Source organism: Alosa alosa, chromosome 8, assembly GCF_017589495.1.
Source record: "Alosa alosa isolate M-15738 ecotype Scorff River chromosome 8, AALO_Geno_1.1, whole genome shotgun sequence".
Classification (NCBI taxonomy): domain Eukaryota; kingdom Metazoa; phylum Chordata; class Actinopteri; order Clupeiformes; family Clupeidae; genus Alosa; species Alosa alosa.
In genome coordinates this window covers 953040-972872 of record NC_063196.1, presented here as the reverse complement: position 1 = coordinate 972872, position 19833 = coordinate 953040, and the positions used below count along the sequence as shown (strand labels likewise).

Below are 19833 nucleotides of genomic sequence, written 5' to 3'. Positions count from 1 at the left end.
CACCTCTGCTTCAGCCACAGTAATCACCAATGGACTAACATCACAAAGTTTCACTCTTCACCGGGAACTAGACAGGGTGCCCCTCTCCCCTCACTATTTACAATCTTCATTGAACCCCTAGCAGCTGCCATCCGTCAGAACCCCTCATCAAAGGTGTCCAGACTCCATATATGCATCACAAAATCAGCCTTTATGCTGACGACATTCTTCTCTTTCTTCAAGACCCCACAACATCAGTAGAAGAAACCATCAAACTCATTGACACATTCTCTAAAAATTTCTGAATACTCAATCAATTGGAATAAATCTGCAGTTCTCCCATTACATCCCAACAGCTGGGATATGACAGCCAACTCTTAACCTATCCCACTCTGCACTAACTATATCACTTACTTAGGGATAAAAGTCTCCCCAGGCTGTCAGGGACTTATTTAGCCTAAATTATTCCCTCTACTCACTTCAATAGATGATGACCTTCAACGCTGGAAGAACCTCCCATTATCCATCATGGGCAGAATCTCAGTAATCAAAATGACAATACTGCCCAAAATAAACTATCTATTCTCTATGATTCCAACCCAGCCCACCCCACTCTGGTTTAAGTCTCTCGATTCATTAAATGAGACACTACAGGTGAATAGGGTAAAAAATTTTAACAAGCAGATATCACTATGAAACTTCCCAGTTGATTACTTACATTAATATGAGAATAAAATGTATTACAAGTTTGCTGTAATTTAATGTTTACATATGCAAATTAGGCATTATCTAATTAAATATGCTTTAATTTGCATACATTTTAAGGCACGAAACCTGAGCATTGGATACAGCCAAGTTCAAAATTATGTTTTCATTGTGTTCAGATATTAGATGGGAAAACATTTACAGAGGGATTTATGAATATCTACTTTTGTTATCCTGTAAATCAGAAAATTATGTCACTAGCCCTAAAAATCGCTTTTTCCATGTTTTTAGGCATAAAATGTCATGTAAGTCAGGCTAGGAATAATATATCAACAAACCCCTCTGTAGAAATCTTCGACATATAGTTAGGCATAAGTCTAGAAAGTTTGGTGTATGTAACGTGCTTCTGAAGTGGAGTTTTGAGCTCAGAGTGCGAGTGGAAACTCATTTTGAGAAAACAGCCTTGAAAGACAGCCAATGAGATTCCGTTCTCAGCCTAGACTCGCCTTTGAACTTTCGCGATTGGTTACTGATACAAAGGAAGTGTCCATATATGGATCACATAGCGTGATACAGGAAAAACAGAGCTTTCCAACGGTAGTACACATGTTATGTTTTGGACCATGGTCGTGGGAGTGCATGCAAGGTTAGAATGCTAACTTTTGCTGAATTTAGGAGAAATATACAGGCAGTGAGTAGACACAATATAATGAAATAAACACCTAAATGTGTAAATCGGACTTTTTTGTTGTAGTAGTGTGATAGAATACATGCTAAGGTAACATACTAGCTCAAAATCTCGAAATTGACCAGTGCATGAAAAAACGATGTTTTCACCTGCCGTGTCTCGCCTTAATCACTAAATTCTACTGGAAAGATAAGACCCCAAGGATCAAACTCACCACTCTCCAAAAACCAAAAGCAATGGGAGGACTAGAGGCCCCACACTTCCAGCACTATGCCCTGGCCAACCAGCTCCACTTCATCCACAAATGGCTACACCCCACCCCCTCAGACAACACCTGGTTAGACCTAGAACAAACAATCTTTCTGCAGTCAGTCGGTCAAAAAACACCCATCCTTCAAAGCCCCAACAATTTCAGCTACTCTGACAGCCTGGTGGAGATTCTACCACATCACTGATTCACCTATAGCACCATCAATTCGCACCCCGATTTGGAATAACCCAGATTTCACCGTCAATAAAAAAACACTTAACTTTCACACATGGATGGGAAAGGGCATCACTCACCTTCAACACATTCTTCAAGACAATAATCTGGCCTCATTTTCCTGTTTGGTCCAGAAGCACGGCATCGAGAGTAAACACTTCTTACAATACCTGCAAATTAAATCATCTATCCTAGGAAAAATTAACATCCAGACAGCTAACCTTGACATTTCCCCACCAATCTCAGAGCTGCTTAATATTCCCTCTCCCAAAAAAATACTCTCCCAAATTTACAAAATTATATCTCGTTCAGAAAAAACAATTGGCCTGCCATATCACAAATGGGAATCAGACTTATCAATTACTCCCGGTGCCGACTTCTGGACCAAAATGTGCAAAAACATCTACTTCATGACAAAGAATAGTAATCTACAACTAATACAATACAAGGTTCTTCACAGATTCCACTTCACTGCACATAAATTGGCTAAAATGGGGTTTGGCTCGGATCTTTGCACTCACTGCACACAAAATAACCCAGATACATACATTCATGCGGTTTGGCATTGCACTCCAATCAAGCACTTCTGGGTGAGTGTCACAAAATCTCTCTCTTCCATCTTTGGCTGTCACATCCCAGCATCCCCTTCCTTATGCATACTTGGTGATACATCCACAGTAAATTTAAGCAACTCCTGCAATAAAACACTGCTGGTAGTGCTGACTATCGCCAAGAAAACAATCCTCATTAACTGGAAATCTAAGAACACATCACTCATTGGAAAAACTTGTTAACAGACTATATATCATTAGAAAACCTATCAACTACAAACTTAATCAATACTCAGGATACAACCTCTCCTTGGTACCCCTTTATCACCTACTTACAGTCCTGACCCTCTTTGCCTGAGTTCCATCTCCACACCATCATAACAAACTTCATCAACAGATACACATATCATCAAACACTGGGCAGGGGAGGATAGCTGGAACTATTATTGTTATTATTATTATTAGTAGTAGTAATATAAATAGCATCCCCTTCTTTCCCTCCCCCTTTTATTTACATTCTCTGATAAACTTTACTAATTTCACTCTTTCTCTCTGCCTCTCCTATCGTTATTCTGACGGGCCCCATTGGATGGCTTGGGAGACTCGGTCCCATGGTCATGTGTGGTTTTGGAATTGGTTGGGTCCTGTGGGTTATCTATTGGCCCTGGGCCCCCGGTGTGCACCCTCCTCATACGCTCATGCACACGTTTTGTCCTGGAAGCACACAGCACGCTTCACTCTCTTTTAATTGCAATACATGTTAGGTGACATACACCAAACATAAACAAAAACTACAAAACAGGCTAGGGTAAGAGTGGAGTGCAGGTAGATGCCTCATCAGGTGTCTATCTGCATGCCTCACTTATTTTAATGCACACATTGAGGAGGCATACATCTTACACAGGGTAAGTGTGGTGTGCATGGGGAAATCCTGACAGATATTCACCATGCATGCCCACTTCTTTTAATGCTACACACTAGATAGATTCCTCAACCTAGCCATTCACATACTGTACATATTTAGGTCAAGAGTGGCGTGTTGGGTGAAGGTCTGGGGGCGAGGTGTGGTTGGTCGTGGTAGTGGGGGATGTGTGCATATGCTGGGAGCCTGGGGGGGTGGGTGGCACGCAGGTCCTCCCCTCTGTCACCTCGTCGCAGTATAACAGCGGGGGCTGGGTGGAACTGTGGCCATTAATGGGTGTCCTATTATTATACTTATCTTTAATAGAATAATTACAACTCATCTCCTCTGAAACCCTCCCTCTCTATGTTCCAGCTTCTCTCCTCTTGGCCCAACAGCAAGCCAGCCTTATACATATGCACATGCACACACACACACACACACATCCTCACTACCCCTCACCCCCCATCACTCTCAGAGCTACCATCCGCACCCCCCATCCCCCCTTCTTTTCATTCCGGTCATCTTAGCCTTTCTGTTATTAATGTTATGTTGTGTTATGTTTATGGAAGCCAAGTCAATGTGATGTTTTGTTAAGTTACAGTATGTGTTTATGTAATGTACATCTGTTTGTCGTATGTAGTATTCTTGTGCATGTCGTAGTGTTGCATTTTCTGTAATGTCAATGATGTTTGCAAAAAAAACAAAAACAGGTCCATTTTATGTAGAATAATGTTCTGATGCAGCAAGGTTTGGGCTGTGTTTCGTTGTTGTAAGGTTTATCCCTGATGCAAAATGTAAAAAAAAAAAAAGGTCGCCCTTTACGTGCTTCAATTGTGCGAGGAACAAAAATAAAGCACATTCATTTGAAAGATTTTAGCTTGTGTGTGATTTATCGCGGGCACGGGTCGGGTAACGGGCAAAATATTAACGGGTCCAGGCGGGTGCGGATTTAATTTTAATATCACCACAGGTGACGGGTCGGATCTGGTGCTGAACTTCTCGGGTGCGGGCGGGTCTAAAAAAATGGACCCGTGCAGGACTCTGCTACAAGTGAGTTCCTCCGATCCACTGGTTCAGGTACGTGGAAATCAAGACCAAAGAAATCAGTCCCTTTACAGACCATATAAATTCAGTGGACAACCACATCAAGTTCAAAAAAGAGGAGCTGAGGGAAAATCAACTCCCCTTCCTAGATTGTGGGATAAGTTTGGGGGAAGGGGGAGAGCTCCAGGTGGAAGTTTATCAGAAGCCAACCCACACTGACCAGTACCTAATGTTTGACTCTCACCACCCTCTAGAGAATAAACTCTATACTCATAAAGTTATCCGCACATTAGTACACTGGGCAGAAACTGTGCCTACAAACTGGGAGGCCAGGGATAAGGAACAAAAACATGTAAAACAAGCATTAAAACAGTGTCACTATCCTGAGTGGGCGTTTGTGAAAAAACCCCGAAAAGTTTCTAAACCATCAATAGAAACAAATCATGAGGTCAGAAGAAGCCATGTTGTCATCCCATATGTTGCTGGGCTGTCTGAGAAGTTCCGGAGAGTGTAAATACAACATCCCTGTATATTTTAAACCCCAAAACACACCGAGACAGCGTCTAGTTCACCACAAGGACAACATTCCAAATCATCAAAAAACAGCCGCTCAGCCGACGCATGTATCAACACAGGCGAGACAACTCCTCAGGACAGGACTCAGCAGTCTATACTCATCTACAAAAAGAACACAGTTTTCAAGATCAAGATGTCTATATCCTAGACAGAGAGGATAGGTGGTTTGAAAGGTGTCAAGGAGGCCATATTTGTTTAAGTGGTGCGATCCTCTTTAAATAGGGGAGGTGGGTTGAGATTTGTCTTCAGCCTACAACATGATTCTGATAACCACCGCTCACCCGCCGTGAGCAATGCTAAAGTCACTGTTACAAACAGGGCAGTGTTTATTACTATTGTTATTATGTTTTACTCTTATGAGACAATTGGGTACACTTTTGTGTAGTCTGATGTGAAATGGGTCTTAAATGTTCCTTTTTGAGGGGCACTGACTCTGCCATGACGCTCCTGTTCCTAGATACACTGACTGAACTGATTAATTAAGTTCGGGAGGAAAGAGATATAGCCACCTACACTGAAAACTGATTGGTTGATTTAGCAAAACAGACCAGGATGCGCTTCAGGCACACACGCACCTCTCCTCTCTCTCTCCCTCTCTGTTGTGTGCTTGTTAAACTCAGATGCACACACGATTTGAAGTCCGATCTGGCTTGCGTGCTCTTGTTCGCCCTAGGTTCCGGGAGATTTTATGAAATTTGCGGGCGTCAGGAAGCCACTATCAATATGTGGGAGACTTAGGATGTCTAGCTAGACAGCACTTTGTCGCCAGCACAGAATGTACAATGTACCTTAATGTTGTCATGTTTAGCTGACACAAACTCAAAATAATGACTGTATAGATAAAATGTGCATCTCTCTGCTCCCTCCATTGTTGTTTACGTTTGTGTCGCTGCGTGGTTTTACATGTGAGTTGTCCTCATGCTAAAAACGTGAGCATAGCCTACATGACGTTAATCCCAGAGACAAGAAGAAAGCAAAGAATCTTTTTACTAAGGAAAATAACAAAAATAGTAACGCACAGTGACTTACTCACACTTACTGGCATCACTGGCTGGGACACCATCTTCTCTGGCAAACACAAATTGACTACATCTCAGCAGTCATGTGACTTCATGCCATGAGACATTGTGACTGCCTTGTGTATTAATGCCAGAGTTACTTCCTGTACACACTGCATAACTGATGAAGGTGTTTGGAGGAACACTGAAATGTGTTGTATTTTATTCTTATTTTAATCCCGTGTTTTAAAATAAAACAGGAATTCGGTAAGTGCAATAATAGGCTAATAAATCTTGTTCCAGGTCCAATTGCTTTCAGAGCCGCTCGGTTTTCTCCATAGACAGTAATATAAACTTTTTTTTCCGCTATTCAGTGTAGCCTTTAAGATAATTGTCATCCTCCTACTCACCTTTTGCCTCAACCTAATAAAATCCTATTTTTCACGGAAGCCTGCACGTAACCCTTGATTGTATCATCTGGCTGCACAGCTACAGTAATTGCTCTGTTAAAGATAACCGATTTTGTTTTACCCTCAATAAAACGGAGGTGATGGTGACAAGGTTTACAAGTTGCAAAAACTGTCTGGCTGCGCTAGTAAACGTTTTTTGACCAAAAAGCTGTTGGGCCCATGATGTTGGACTTAACATCCGAATAATGTAAAAACGACAAGGGGTAGTCACAACATTTATACAAGCAGGATACACCAATTCAGGATGGATTTTTTAGAGTTGGAGCAGTGTCAATAGCTCAAATGCTCTAGAAGGAGTAGTCGCTCCAAAAAGTGGGTGAACGGAATAAATAAATAAAACTTAAGAAGAACAATAGTAGGCTTGCTTGATCAAGCCCATTAATAAAATAAACAAACAAGGGGAGAACTAATGGACATTAAAGGCCAAAGAAAATAGATGGGTCTTTAAATTTGATTTAAAGCTACTGATAGTGGGACAGGACTTAATTTCTATAGGGATATTATTCCAGAGGCGAGGGGCAGCAACAGAAAAAGCCCCATCACCTTTAGTTTTTAGGATTGCATTAGGGACTGTAAGAAGATGTTAAGTGGCCTAGAAGGACAATACAGACTTTTCTTACTTACTTTCTGCCCTAAATAACAGTTCCAATTACTTTTTGCCATCTACTGCTGCCAAAATACAAATACTGCCACTCTGCAGCAAAGTTGCATGAGAGATGCTGTTTGTGCTCATTCATTTAAAAATTTGCCTGTCTTCACATTAAGGAAATTTGTACATTTACAAAGTTGACATCAGACAAGTCAGTACTTAAATCTACACTGTGTAATTTCATGGGTTAATTCTTGGGGGAAATTCTCCCATCTAGCGGTGAGATAGTATATTGCAACAGACAATATGACAATATGCAACTGACTTTGTTCTGGCCACATGCACTGTCGGTAAAATACGCGGTCAAACCAGCGTTGCCATAATCCGCTTATTATAATATAAGTGACTTATGGCTTGTTTTTAGTGAAGTCGTGGGTTGCGGCTGTGCTTTTTTACAGTAGCTTGCTTTTGGGCATTTTAACCTATGCCTCTGCGTCGACTCTATGCTGTAACTGTAGGCTCCTCTGACATGACCGCCCCAGAAATGGAACATCGGGGGTCAGGGAATGGACTCACACTGTTTGGTCTTGGGTCACTTTTTTGGGCTTATTTTCAGAGACTTGGGGAGTAATTCCATCAACCTTGCTAAAGACTAAACCTGGCTTATTTCTAAAAGTCTCACTAATTTTAGTGAGAATTCCGTTCCATTAGTGTGGCTTAACATGAAGCCCAGCTTGGTAACTATGGGAACTTATGCCACAGAACTAGTATGCTTCGTAGGAGGTTAACTTTCAAGCTTAATCAAGCTGTGTTACAAAAAAAAAACATCAGTCAGAAAACGAGTCCCAAAAGACGGTTCCGTCAACCTGTGCTTTCATGTTGTCATCACCTTTAGCCTACAACTTCAAAAATAGAAGTCGAAACTTTTTTCCAACAGTGTTACCAAACATTGATTTACATATTCACTAGAGTTCTGAAGAATTTATGAAAATTATTCAACTTCAAAAATATTAACTATTACCTGTGTGGTTTTAGGAATACCAATTCAGAAAATATCATGATTCGATTCGATATTTTTAGGCTCAAGATTCCATTCAAAATTGATTTTCAATTCAAAAACGATTCTCGATTCAAAAAATTATTCACAGTATATAGTTACTTTTCCCATATGACTACAGTACACATTCAATTTAAAAGAAAATAAACTCAACAAATTAAATATAGTTTAATACTACTCAATATCAGCTTTGACTAAGATGTGTTGTTTTCATGCTGTCCACTCATAAGGATGGCCAACATAAAGTTATAATTTTGACTACATTATTTACTATAGGCCTACTTGATGATAATATATAGCCTGCCCCTAACAGTCCCCAATGTACAAAATAGGGAAACATATGATAGCCTTCTGATATTGATGCTGATTGAAAAGGGATGCAGCTTGAAGGTTGTTGATATTTTAGTTGAAAATGGAATCAAATTACACCTCTTCCTCTCCTCCCAAACAGCAGAAATTAAATTCAATATCAGCAGCATCATGAGATTGAGGAAAATCCCTACAGGGAAAACCTGACATGAAGCCAAAACGAGACAAAACAACTACATAAATTATGTCTTTTTAACCCTTTGCAGACCGCATGCTCTAATTTCGGTACCCCAGTACCGAATGACGTTCAATCTAATAACTCCGCCATACCCCAACCAATGTTATCAATGAAAACTTCTTCAAAAACGTTGCATCATAAGCTTTCTGGTGATATGACTGTTTAAGGGATTTGTGGCGTGAAAGGAAAAATCAAGAGTTGAAGTCTCCCTCCACTAGAGGAAAAACAGCAGGAAGCACTATGCATCGTTCATCTTGACGTCGTCTAAAGGAGAAACTACTGGATCATCTGAGGTAAAAACAATGAAACAATGTTATTATTACTTGTTATTCATGTTATTACTTCAAAGTTGTTTTTAAAAGTTATTTTTGATGGTAATTAGTATAAGTATATAAGTATATATACACTTTTGATTCCGTGAGGGAAATTTAGTCTCTGCATTTATCCCAATTCGTGAATTAGTGAAACACACTCAGCACACAGTGAACACACAGTGAGGTGAAGCACACACTAATCCCGGCGCAGTGAGCTGCCTGCAACAACAGCGGCGGTCGGGGAGCAGTGAGGGGTTAGGTGCCTTGCTCAAGGGCACTTCAGCCGTGCCTACTGGTCGGGGTTCGAACCGGCAACCCTCCGGTCATAAGTCCGAAGCGCTAACCAGTAGGCCACGGCTGCCACACCGTGTATGCATGGCCGTAATAAAATGCGTGTGTGTGTTCACTTCAGCTGATAACGATAAGCTGGTATTTTAGCACACCGTAATCTTTAGTAAACTCATTATTTTCAGTCATTTTTGGGGGGTTACTATATGTCAACCAAGATTACAGACCTACTAAGACTGACACTGACGATTTGTTCTATTTTGAACGATGTTGCTTGCTTGTCATGTGATGATCCAGACAATTAGCTGAAAGTTGGATAACGTTAGCACCAGTAAAGACTGCAACATGTCCTTGACGCGATACAGTTCACTCCTGTGCTTCATGACTGCTAACTTTGTCAAGTACACCTAATCGGTACGGTATCTGACTGTGGGCCAGGTCTGCTCCTGATACAGGTTTCATCTCTGCTAGCAATGCTGTTTTATCACCGGTTTACAGATTTGTCCCAGGTCTGATTTCCGCAACTCAACTGGAAGTCAGGAGATGCGTTTAAAATACAAAACACTGATTTGGCCCAAACCTGTGATACGGATATGAGCCGAAGGACCATTTTTTCACAGCAGACCCAGGTGGTTATGATATTAATTAAGGTGCTGATTCTGCTAAATTGACTGTCCTTTCCCTACTTCATTGTCAACTGGCTGCTAAAGAAAAAAAAAAGGCATTTTGGAATGGCACAAATTTAGAAACCATGGGGGTGCACTATGTTCCCATTTTGGAAAAAACAGTGACAATGCTAACAGGATCACTGATGATAAAAAAACGAGTGTAATTGTGACCTATTTTCAAAAAGGAATAAATGGCTAATGTTTATTTTGTGTTGTTTCAGATTGCATGGAGATGATTGAGGAAGACAGCCTGAATATCAATGGGAACAGTAACACGACTTAAACTTTGTCTGGGATTGCACTTCTACAGCCAGGTTGTTGAAAAAAAAAAATAATAAGACACTTATGTGTAAAGTTTTTTTACCCCCCTCTTGTGTTTGTAGCCTAGCTTATGTTTATCAGTTGAGCTGGGAAAACGTTACGAACTTTAGCCTGGGTGAACCTATAACGAACCTGTTAGCAATTCAATTCTGCATTTCACATGTCAAATAAAGCCGGCTGATATCTGTTAAACGGGTCCGTAACACACACAATAAGCGGACCCGTATTGCATATGATAAGCAAATATGGAACACGTCAATAACACAGACTACCATACGGAACTGGGCCAGTCTTAGCCCTTATTGGAACCAGATCCGTCAAACGGATCCAGACCAATTTTGGACCGATGTGCGTTTGGACGCCGGATCACGTCCATTATGCAGATCCGTGCCGGACGTTGTGGTAGGTGTGGCCCAGTTCCGTCCCAGTGTATGTTTGCTATCTGAGTCTCTAAGCAATATTGGAGTCATCCAGTGACAATACTTTTAGTGAAAAGAGTCATAATTGGTGGTGATTAAGATTATGTGGAAGTAATGTAAAATAAAACTAAACTACCTATTCACTATCAGACCTGTGATTTTTGTTATTTTAGATGGAGGGAGAGAAGTACGTGCAACTGGGGTGAAAGCAGCCAACTGCTGATGGCAAACATGACCCCAAGGACCACGATGGCACGATGGCCTGGACATGGGACATGGATGGGTAGCTTCTGGATGAAGAGGAAGACAATGATGTGCTAGAGGAGGAGAGTAATCTCCCATCATCCTCAGCTGGGTAAGCATGTTTGTGTGTGTGTGTGTGTGTTCGCCCTACTGGGCGCATGGCACATTTCTGGCTGTAATAACAGTGTTGCTTATAACAATAATGACAGGGATAGTGATAATCCCTGTCACAAAGTGCTCTGCAGACAAACAAACAAACAAAACAAAGCAAAAAACAAAACAATAGTAATGATAACAATAATAATAGTAATAATAATAATGATGATAAAATAGTAAACTACCAAACTATCAAACACAAACTTATCTAAATATAAAAAAATAGGAAAAGTATACAGTATAGTACCCAAGACAATTTAAACAAACAGAAATTATAATAATGATAATAAATTAGCAGAGACATGAGTGGAATCATTCACTATTTAAGGAAAGCAATTTTATATAAGTGGGTCTTTAGACTAGATTTGAAAACAGCCACTGATGGTGCAGATTTGATGTTATAAGGGTTCCAAAGCTTGGGTGCTCTAACTGCAAATGGTCGGTCACCCCTAGTTGACAGTTTACTTTCTGGAACAACTAAAAGTCCCAGGCTGGAGGATCTGAGGGGCAGAGCCGGATAGTAGGGGGTTAATAAATCTTTTAAATAGTCAGGTGCCAAACCATGTAATGCTTTATAGGTAATAAGGAGGATTTTAAAATCAACCCTAAAACTCACTGGCAACCAGGCGCGCCTGCAAGTGTACGTCCGTATGCACTGTGCGTACCATCAGGCTGAGGCTCCTCAACAGCGAGAGAAAATTTCTCTTGTGTGTGTGTGTGTATTCACACCAAATTGGCCTACCATACCTTCCCAACTATGCACAGTATCCCATTAGCTGCATGCCATCAGGCTATTTACCATTTTCTATTACGTAAAGTTAGTGAACACGTTATCAAAATTAACGTGCACACATTTTGTTTGAGCAGGAGAGAGAATACGCACGCAGGCACGCAATAGGCTACTTGTTGTTTTCTTTTACTCGGCTATCTATATATGGTTATCAGCACACAATGTTGAGCTAATTTACTAACTCAATACTCATCATGGATATCACAAGTTTTAAACAACAAAAACAGAAAGGATGGAGGCAGCATATTCCAGATGGACAAGAACAAGGTAGGCAATCGGTGTGCTTGTCAGAACGTTAGACTGCACTAAAGCCAGGCGCCACGCTACGCTAGAATAAAACTAAAGGTAACTTTAGCCTGTATAGGGCTGTATCAAGTTGTCCAAATGAATAGGTCATTGTAGACGTTGTCGTTGTATTATTGCATGTGGATGTTGTTATGCTATGTAGGCTACTTTTTTGCTGACTGACCAATGCACGGACCTAAAACGGACAAATATTGTTCACGAGTGATTTATTTATTTTTTTTTGGGGGGGGGGGTGATGGGTGTGCGTACCATAGCATTAATTCCTACAGGCGCCCCTGCAGTGAAGATTGGCCAGAACTGGGGTGATGTGTTCCCTAAATTTAGACTTTGTCAAAAGTCTGGCTGCTGAATTCTGTAAACGAGAGATGGAATGAAGATTTAAACAGGTGAATAAGGCGTTGCAGTAATCAAGTCTAGATGAGACAAATGCATGTATAATTCTCTCTGTGTCCTTTAAAGATAGCACTAAACACTTTTTTGAGAAGAGTGGCTGGTAAAATGTCTAAAGGACTAGATGAAGGATTCATTGTTGTATGTATTGTTGTTAAATGCATTGAATGCCTTCCAATGTTTTAATTGTTTATATGTGTGTGAATGTTAATATGAATTGATATTTTGTTCACCATGTTAAAGTATTGTGTTGATCTTACTGTTGTCTTGTCATTCTTGTAGTTCTAATAGTTACTGCTTGTTTGTAAACATATGTTTATGTTATTTACCTGACGTTGTTGTTCCTGGTTATTTAATGAAATTGTTAAAGACTTTTCTAAATAAAATTATTTACTTACCCTTTCACATGTGCCAGTGTCTCTATATTCTTGTTTTCATAGTAGAAGCGCACGGAGAAGCAGTTACCATCAGCTAGTCTGTATTTCAGCCTTTATCTGTCCTCCCTACAATTGATTTAGCCTCTTCAGAGTACAGTAAGACATCCCATATTGAGCTATGCATCTTGTTTTGATGATACAACATCCTTTTTTTGTTACTTGACCATTATATCTGTGTTTTTGGGTCAGATGTCAAACCAGGAAATGAAAACATCCTACTCTTTAAAAATTTTACTTGTTACTGCGACTTGCAGTTACACTGTATGAGTAAATTAATCATAACTTCTGAACCAAAGGTGATGATTGATTCTTGTTTTTTTTCACTGAAGATAGCACAACACTGTTTATCTTTCACACACTATATCTACAATAGACATTAGGTGAAAAGTAAGATTCATCTTGACAAATTGATATTTCCGTGTTTTTTGATTTTGAAGGTATTGTTTAAAAATAATGTGTGTTACACTCAAACTTATTAACTATGATATGTACCATTATAAAGGGCTAGTTCTCTGATTACAATGGTCGGTATATCTTATCTCTGCCATGTAGCATGGCCACACAATAAGCCTTTTTGTCTCACAAGGGCATCAAGTATGAAAAACGGAATGTTTTGTGCCGTCTGCAAAGGTCTAATAAATTTATCATAACATTTGAACAAAAGGTGACACATTGGGTGTGTTCGAAACGGGTAAAGTTGCTGCCTTTTAAGATATCTAACTGGGGAGCAAGGCAGCAAGTGCGGTTCGAAACCGAAAAAACAAATTCTGCTGCCTTTTAAGATATCTTAGAATTCCCAAATAACGGTCATTTTTGAAGGCAGCATCGATGCACACACTTCATGCTCCCTCCTACCCATAATCCCTTGCGGCAACGTCTGAAACAGCTGTGAAAGGTAAACAAACATGGCGGATGACATCGGTAATGGCTGCTGAATCTGTTTAAAATGTCATTTGTGTGACCTTATTTTGCTTAGATTTGTAGATTACAGATTAGAAATAAACAATTTACTATCTGATTATGCCATTGTTGTAACCATTAATAGCGTCTGGTCTGATATATCAGCTGGTCTGATGCAGCTAACTTGACTTAATGAAACGGGTTCAGCCTTAAGTGAAAGTCTACGCTACTTCATGCCAGGCTATTTCTGTTAATCGCAGCCTTCATTAGCAAGGTTGATGGAATCTGATATATCTGCCGGCCGTAAAACTAATTTATACCGTTAGCCTGCTATCTTACGTATGCTAATTTAGTTTAACGTCAGGCCTTTGCTAACGTCATACCGTAGTGTTAACCAAAGATTCTAGAGTGCTACGCTCAAACGGGTTCAGCCTTAAGTGAAAGTCTACGCTACTTCATGCCAGGCTATTTCTGTTAATCGCAGCCTTCATTAGCAAGGTTGATGGAATCTGATATATCTGCCGGCCGTAAAACTAATTTATACCGTTAGCCTGCTATCTTACGTAAGCTAATTTAGTTTAACGTCAGGCCTTTGCTAACGTCATACCGTAGTGTTAACCAAAGATTCTAGAGTGCTACGCTCATTTTTAACAGATGCATTTAATCCAAAGTCATGTCTAGTGAGACAGCTCTCTATGTAGGGAGGGAGGCAGTAGGCAGCTGTCTCCCGTTTCGAACACACCCATTGATTCTGTTTTCATCACTGAGTAGAGGACAAAATTGTGAATCTCCCATACACTCTAAGTTTTTTCTTTATCTACAACAGAAATTGGGAGGAAAATTAGATTAATCTTAACAAACTGATAGTTTCGTGTCTTTTGGGGTTGAATTTTAAAGATATTTTAAAAATATTACGTGTTTTCTCCTCACAATTATTAATTATATTTTATATCATTCGAAAGGGCTATTTCTCCTGATAATAATGGTGGGTAAATTATATCTCTGTCATGTAGCATAATCACACAATAAGCCTTTTTGTGCCATAAGGCCATTGAGTATGAAAAAATGGAATGTTCGGCGCGGTCTGCAAAGGGTTAAATCACAGCTGATCCACCCGTCTGTTTCACACATAGCAAAGGATCTCCTAACGTTGGCGTTTGCGCCGACTAGGCTACCTCAGAGCTCTGGGCTCCCTCTGCTGAACTCGTTCTTTTCATTATGTCAATTAATGAGTGCCCAGGCGTCAAGAGTGTGAAATAGATGCGGCGCCATCGATGGAAATGGTGAGCTAAACTCATTTCAGGTAGTTTAAATGCCGTTACAAAACGGAAATAAAATATGAATAGATTTTTGGAATTCTATGAACCAATTTTGAATTGGTAGAGCTTGGATCGCGATACAAATGTGAATCATTTTTTGCACACCCCTACATTCTAAGTTATAGCTTACTCTTTAATAAAAGGGCCATGCACATTTAGTGGCATGTTCAGTGACAGTAAATGCCAGTGGGATACATTAAATCTGATGCAAGGCAATTAAAATACAATCCTGTAGCCTATAGCCTAATATGATTAAAATCGCTTCATGTGTTGATGATTATTCATGAATGTCAAATTGACCTAAGCCTCGCTTGAATAAACAAAGGAAAGATGCAGCTAACTTGACTTAATGAAACGGGTTCAGCCTTAAGTGAAAGTCTACGCTACTTCATGCCAGGCTATTTCTGTTAATCGCAGCCTTCATTAGCAAGGTTGATGGAATACCACCCTAGTTGCTTGTTTTTCCTCACGTGACCCGGCAACACTGTCAAACATGCACCCTATTTCACTTGTAGTAGGCCTATTGTTTGCAATAACTATGTTGGAGTCATTGAATTCTGAAGAAGTCTAGAGCTACCACTTTTACAAAAATGTTACAAGGCTTTTCTCTATAGGCTATCAACTGAGTTGGGTTTGGAATCTTAATTTATCAATGTATGACAGAATGACATGACGGGGAAAATAACTATTTTGTCGTGCCATTAGGGTTAGGGTAATATACGGAATCGTCTCGTATTTGAAAGGAAAAGATGTGTTCCGTATTGAACTGATACGGAACGCATTTTGTTCCGTAATCAACTCAGACAGATCAGTACAATAAGTTCGTATGAGTTAAAGGGAAACCTTGTTGCTGTCATTTATCCCTCTTGGTTTGTCGGTCATCACTATCCCAGCAGAGAATGCACTTTTTGTTTGAGACACTGTGAATCATGTAGGCATATATTACACTGATAGTAGAAATCTAGACGCACCCTAGCGGCAGCAAATGTAATTTGCAGCCAGGGTAGTCTAGCAACTCTCCGTTGGCTTGCAAGCTGGAAAAATTAAACTTCTATCAGGCCAATCACATTGTGTATGGAGTCGCCGACGGTTCTGTATGAATTTCCTGCTACTTCAAAACAAACCGAACAGCGGTCTTTGAATTACGACTCGAGTTAAGCTTTTTTTAAATTGGCAAAAGTTTGATCAACTAGCTCCGCTGGTGGGAAAATCCATGGGACTCATGAGTTGTAGCGCTATCCTATTGCGTGCAGAGGAAATTTGAAAGACAACCGTTTATCCCGCCCCACGGATTGAGCAGTGCCAATGGTAAGTTCCCAGACCTTATATCTTTATGTGGGTCTGGCTCGTCAGGATAGTGAGATGATGTCTTGCTCTGAGTTTTACAGTGCATCTGTGAAAGATACCCAACAAGGCTAGCCTACTTGCTGCTGATACAGAAAAAAGCCAGAGATCATTTAAGGCTTCACCAAATTCAGCTGTTTGTGATGTTCACAAGATATTTGTTCTGTGATATCTGCCAATTCAGTTTAATACATTTCAGTCGTTTGGTTTGAGTAGAATATCGGCCACTCAATTTTCAAATATTTCTTTATCTTTTTGCCCTGGAGGCATCATTGCAACTTTTTTTTTTCATGAGAATACGCGCTCATTTGACCAATACTCGTTTTACTCAATTATGATCTCATTTTACTAGATTGTGCATAGAATGTAGTATGCACTCATTTTAGTGCATTCATTTTACAATTTAGTAAACAGGCCCACAATTTTGTAAAATTATGCACTATTTAATTGTTTTGATATATCTTGCAATACCCCACCACCACCACACACACACGTTCCTTATTTTCATATTAGAAAGTTGGCAACCCTACGTGGCATCATGCATTATAATCTTAAATTAAATTTCTGGCCTTTGAACTAGTTAAAGGCCCTACCTACTGCATTTCAATAGGGCCCTACCTACTGCATTTCAATAGGGCCCATTTTTTCCACTGATATGAAGTCTAAGCGTAACTGTAACCATAACCTAAGGGACGTTTTCCCCAGCAAATCGCTAAGGGTTGAAAGTCAGTCCAACTATCCAGTCCATCAATGCTAAGGTGAAGCACGTGGGAACACAACAACGCGTAGCAGTATCAAGTGTCATTTCTCCACGGAGATACTATTTTGGAAAATTATATATATAAAAAAATAAGCACCACGAGAAGCATGTCGACCCCCGCAACCTTCAAGTCGGCTATCGCATGTCCTGACAGCTTTTCGGTAAACACTGAATGAAAAGATTCTCAGCATTGTCATTACATCACCCAATGAACATTGTTTACTTGTTAATGTTATATACTACCCTATTAAAGGATACAATTAATTGGTAAAAATATAGCCTAGATGATATGCTATTTTTTACCGTCATACCTCATGAGTTTCGCAGGTCGCTAGGCTGTTCTACCATGAGATGGTCATTCGTGTCATTTATGCCAGTCACTTAGTCATAAAATAAATTGACATGATAGGCTAATAACTTCCTGATACCTTTGGTAGGCTATCTCAAAGTAAAAGATTTACCAGTAAGCTGGCTTTTTTCTTCAAATGAATGGAGGAACAAATCACAACTGGTACATCCGTCTTCTTAAGCGAAGTTAGCTTCAGATCGAATTGGAAAAGCTATCTTGCTTTCCACGCTATGGGCAATTATTGCCATACTGGGAAATGCTATCAATAATACATGTGCCCATTTTTTTTTTTTGTCACAAGAAAAGCATAACCTGACAACATAATCTGAGACCTTATTCAAGAGAACTGAAGCTATCCAGGACCCATATTGGTAGGACCTCAGTCTGCCACAGTCAAGCAGCGAGGATATTCCATAGTATCGCGGGATTACGTGACGAGAGATTTTTCATAGTCTATAGATAAGCCTATTTAACTTAACATAATAATATGTTTTATTTGGCTCCCATCTCATGTGGAAATAGAAGGCTACGAAGCTGCTGATCGCCTGACTAAGAAGGTTCATATAATCTCAATGGATAGCATACCACTGAGCAGACTGGAAGTGAAATACTTAAAACAGACTTAAAACAGTCGTTTTTTTTTTAAATATATAAAAACAGAAGCAGGTGACTACAAGCAGGCAGGGTGGTTGGAAGCGACTTTGATCACATGACTAAGAATTGGGCATACATGTGTCAATTACAATCTCAACCTAATAGGGAAGCATGCAACTTATTTCAAAATATGAGTAAATATTCAGTAGTGTCCACTAATCAATTCAATAGTCTTTCATTCAATAGTCTTTCTTATATTTTCTGAATATAATCTAATATATTTAAATGTATTATTCTAAGAAGCATGATCACATGACCCTTGAGGAAAGTTCTGATCACATGATCTATATATTTCAGACAAATATTTCTCTAACGTAGTTCATATTCAATTCAATTCAAATGTATTTTTCACATACAATTATGAGTATATGTAGTGAAATGCTTTGTCCACTGTCTCCATGGCTGTGCAATGTGTAAGTAAATAAGAAAACTAGAAATGCAATTCCAAGGAATTACCAGTGCATGAAAATGCTAAAGTTGTGATGTAAAATATCATGTATAGTTAAAACAGATAATACAGAGATGGTTACTACGGTGATGCTAGGATAGACATGGTGGTTGCATAGCTTAATAAAAGTTTAAAATTTGAAAGTTGGAATGGCTCTAATGTTTGCTAGCAGTTATGCTAAGATTTTTAACTATGCTAACCATGCTACTTAGCTAATGTTTTATAGCAGTGCTAGCAATGCTAACATGCTAACCATGCTACTTAGCTAACTTAGCTAACGTTTTCTAGCAGTTTAATGAATGTTGATACTCAAATAGTTTAATGGCTGTGTATAGGTAGATATTTGATGATAACTGAAAGTTAGAATGGCTCTGATGTTTGCTAGCAGTTATGCTAAGATTTAAACATGCTACTTAGCTAATGTTTTCTAACAGTTTTGATAAACATGTTAACTATCTTAACCATCTTTACTTAAAAGCTAACTTAACGTTTTCTAGCAGTTTTGCTAAACATGCTAATTACATGTTAACTATGTTAACCATGTGACTTAGCTAACCAAAGCTTATCATTTTTTAATAGTTATGCTATGCTAACTAAGCATGCTGACAATGCTAATTATGTGACTTAGCTAACCCTAGCCAATCATTTTTAGTAGTTATGCTAACCATGCTAACTAACATGCTAATTATGCTAACCATGTGACTTAGCTAACCTAGCTAATCATTTTTAGCAGTTATTCTAACTATGCTAACCAAGCATGCTAACTATTTAATAACCATGTTACTTAGCTAACTTAGCTAATCATTTTTGAAGTTTTGCTAAAAATGCTAACAATGCCAATAAACGCTTAACAACGCTAACATGCTAACTAGCTACAGATGGGTAGGAGTCATAGTTGATGACAAGTAACAGTTACAATGACTGAACAGTTAAAAGTTCAGTAGTTTAAAGGGTTAAATTGTTTAATAGTGAAATATTGTAGTGGATGACTTTTATTTTGAAACAGTTTTGGCAGAGGAAGCAGTTGAACAGGATGCGAGTCTTAATAGGGCCAGTTTGTATGTTTAAAGCCTGAGACTGGCAGTTGATCCATGTGGCCTGAACACCCGCCATAGGATTTAATTGCTTAACGGGC

General features: G+C 39.4%; 1 protein-coding gene across 5 annotated transcripts in view; it reads right to left on the bottom strand.

The window, feature by feature from the left end:
* Positions 1 to 17979, bottom strand: part of slc5a6a (solute carrier family 5 member 6a) — a 108029-nt gene extending 90050 nt beyond the window's left edge. For 3 of the 5 annotated variants that reach the window (XM_048250380.1, XM_048250379.1, XM_048250384.1), the window contains exon 1: positions 17709 to 17979. The gene's annotated coding sequence lies outside the window, so the exon portion shown is untranslated. Of the gene's footprint in view, positions 1 to 12346; positions 12384 to 17558; positions 17687 to 17708 lie in introns of those variants that run through there. The other 2 variants (XM_048250381.1, XM_048250382.1) reach the window with 2 other exon arrangements.
* Positions 17980 to 19833: the final 1854 nt, after the last annotated feature.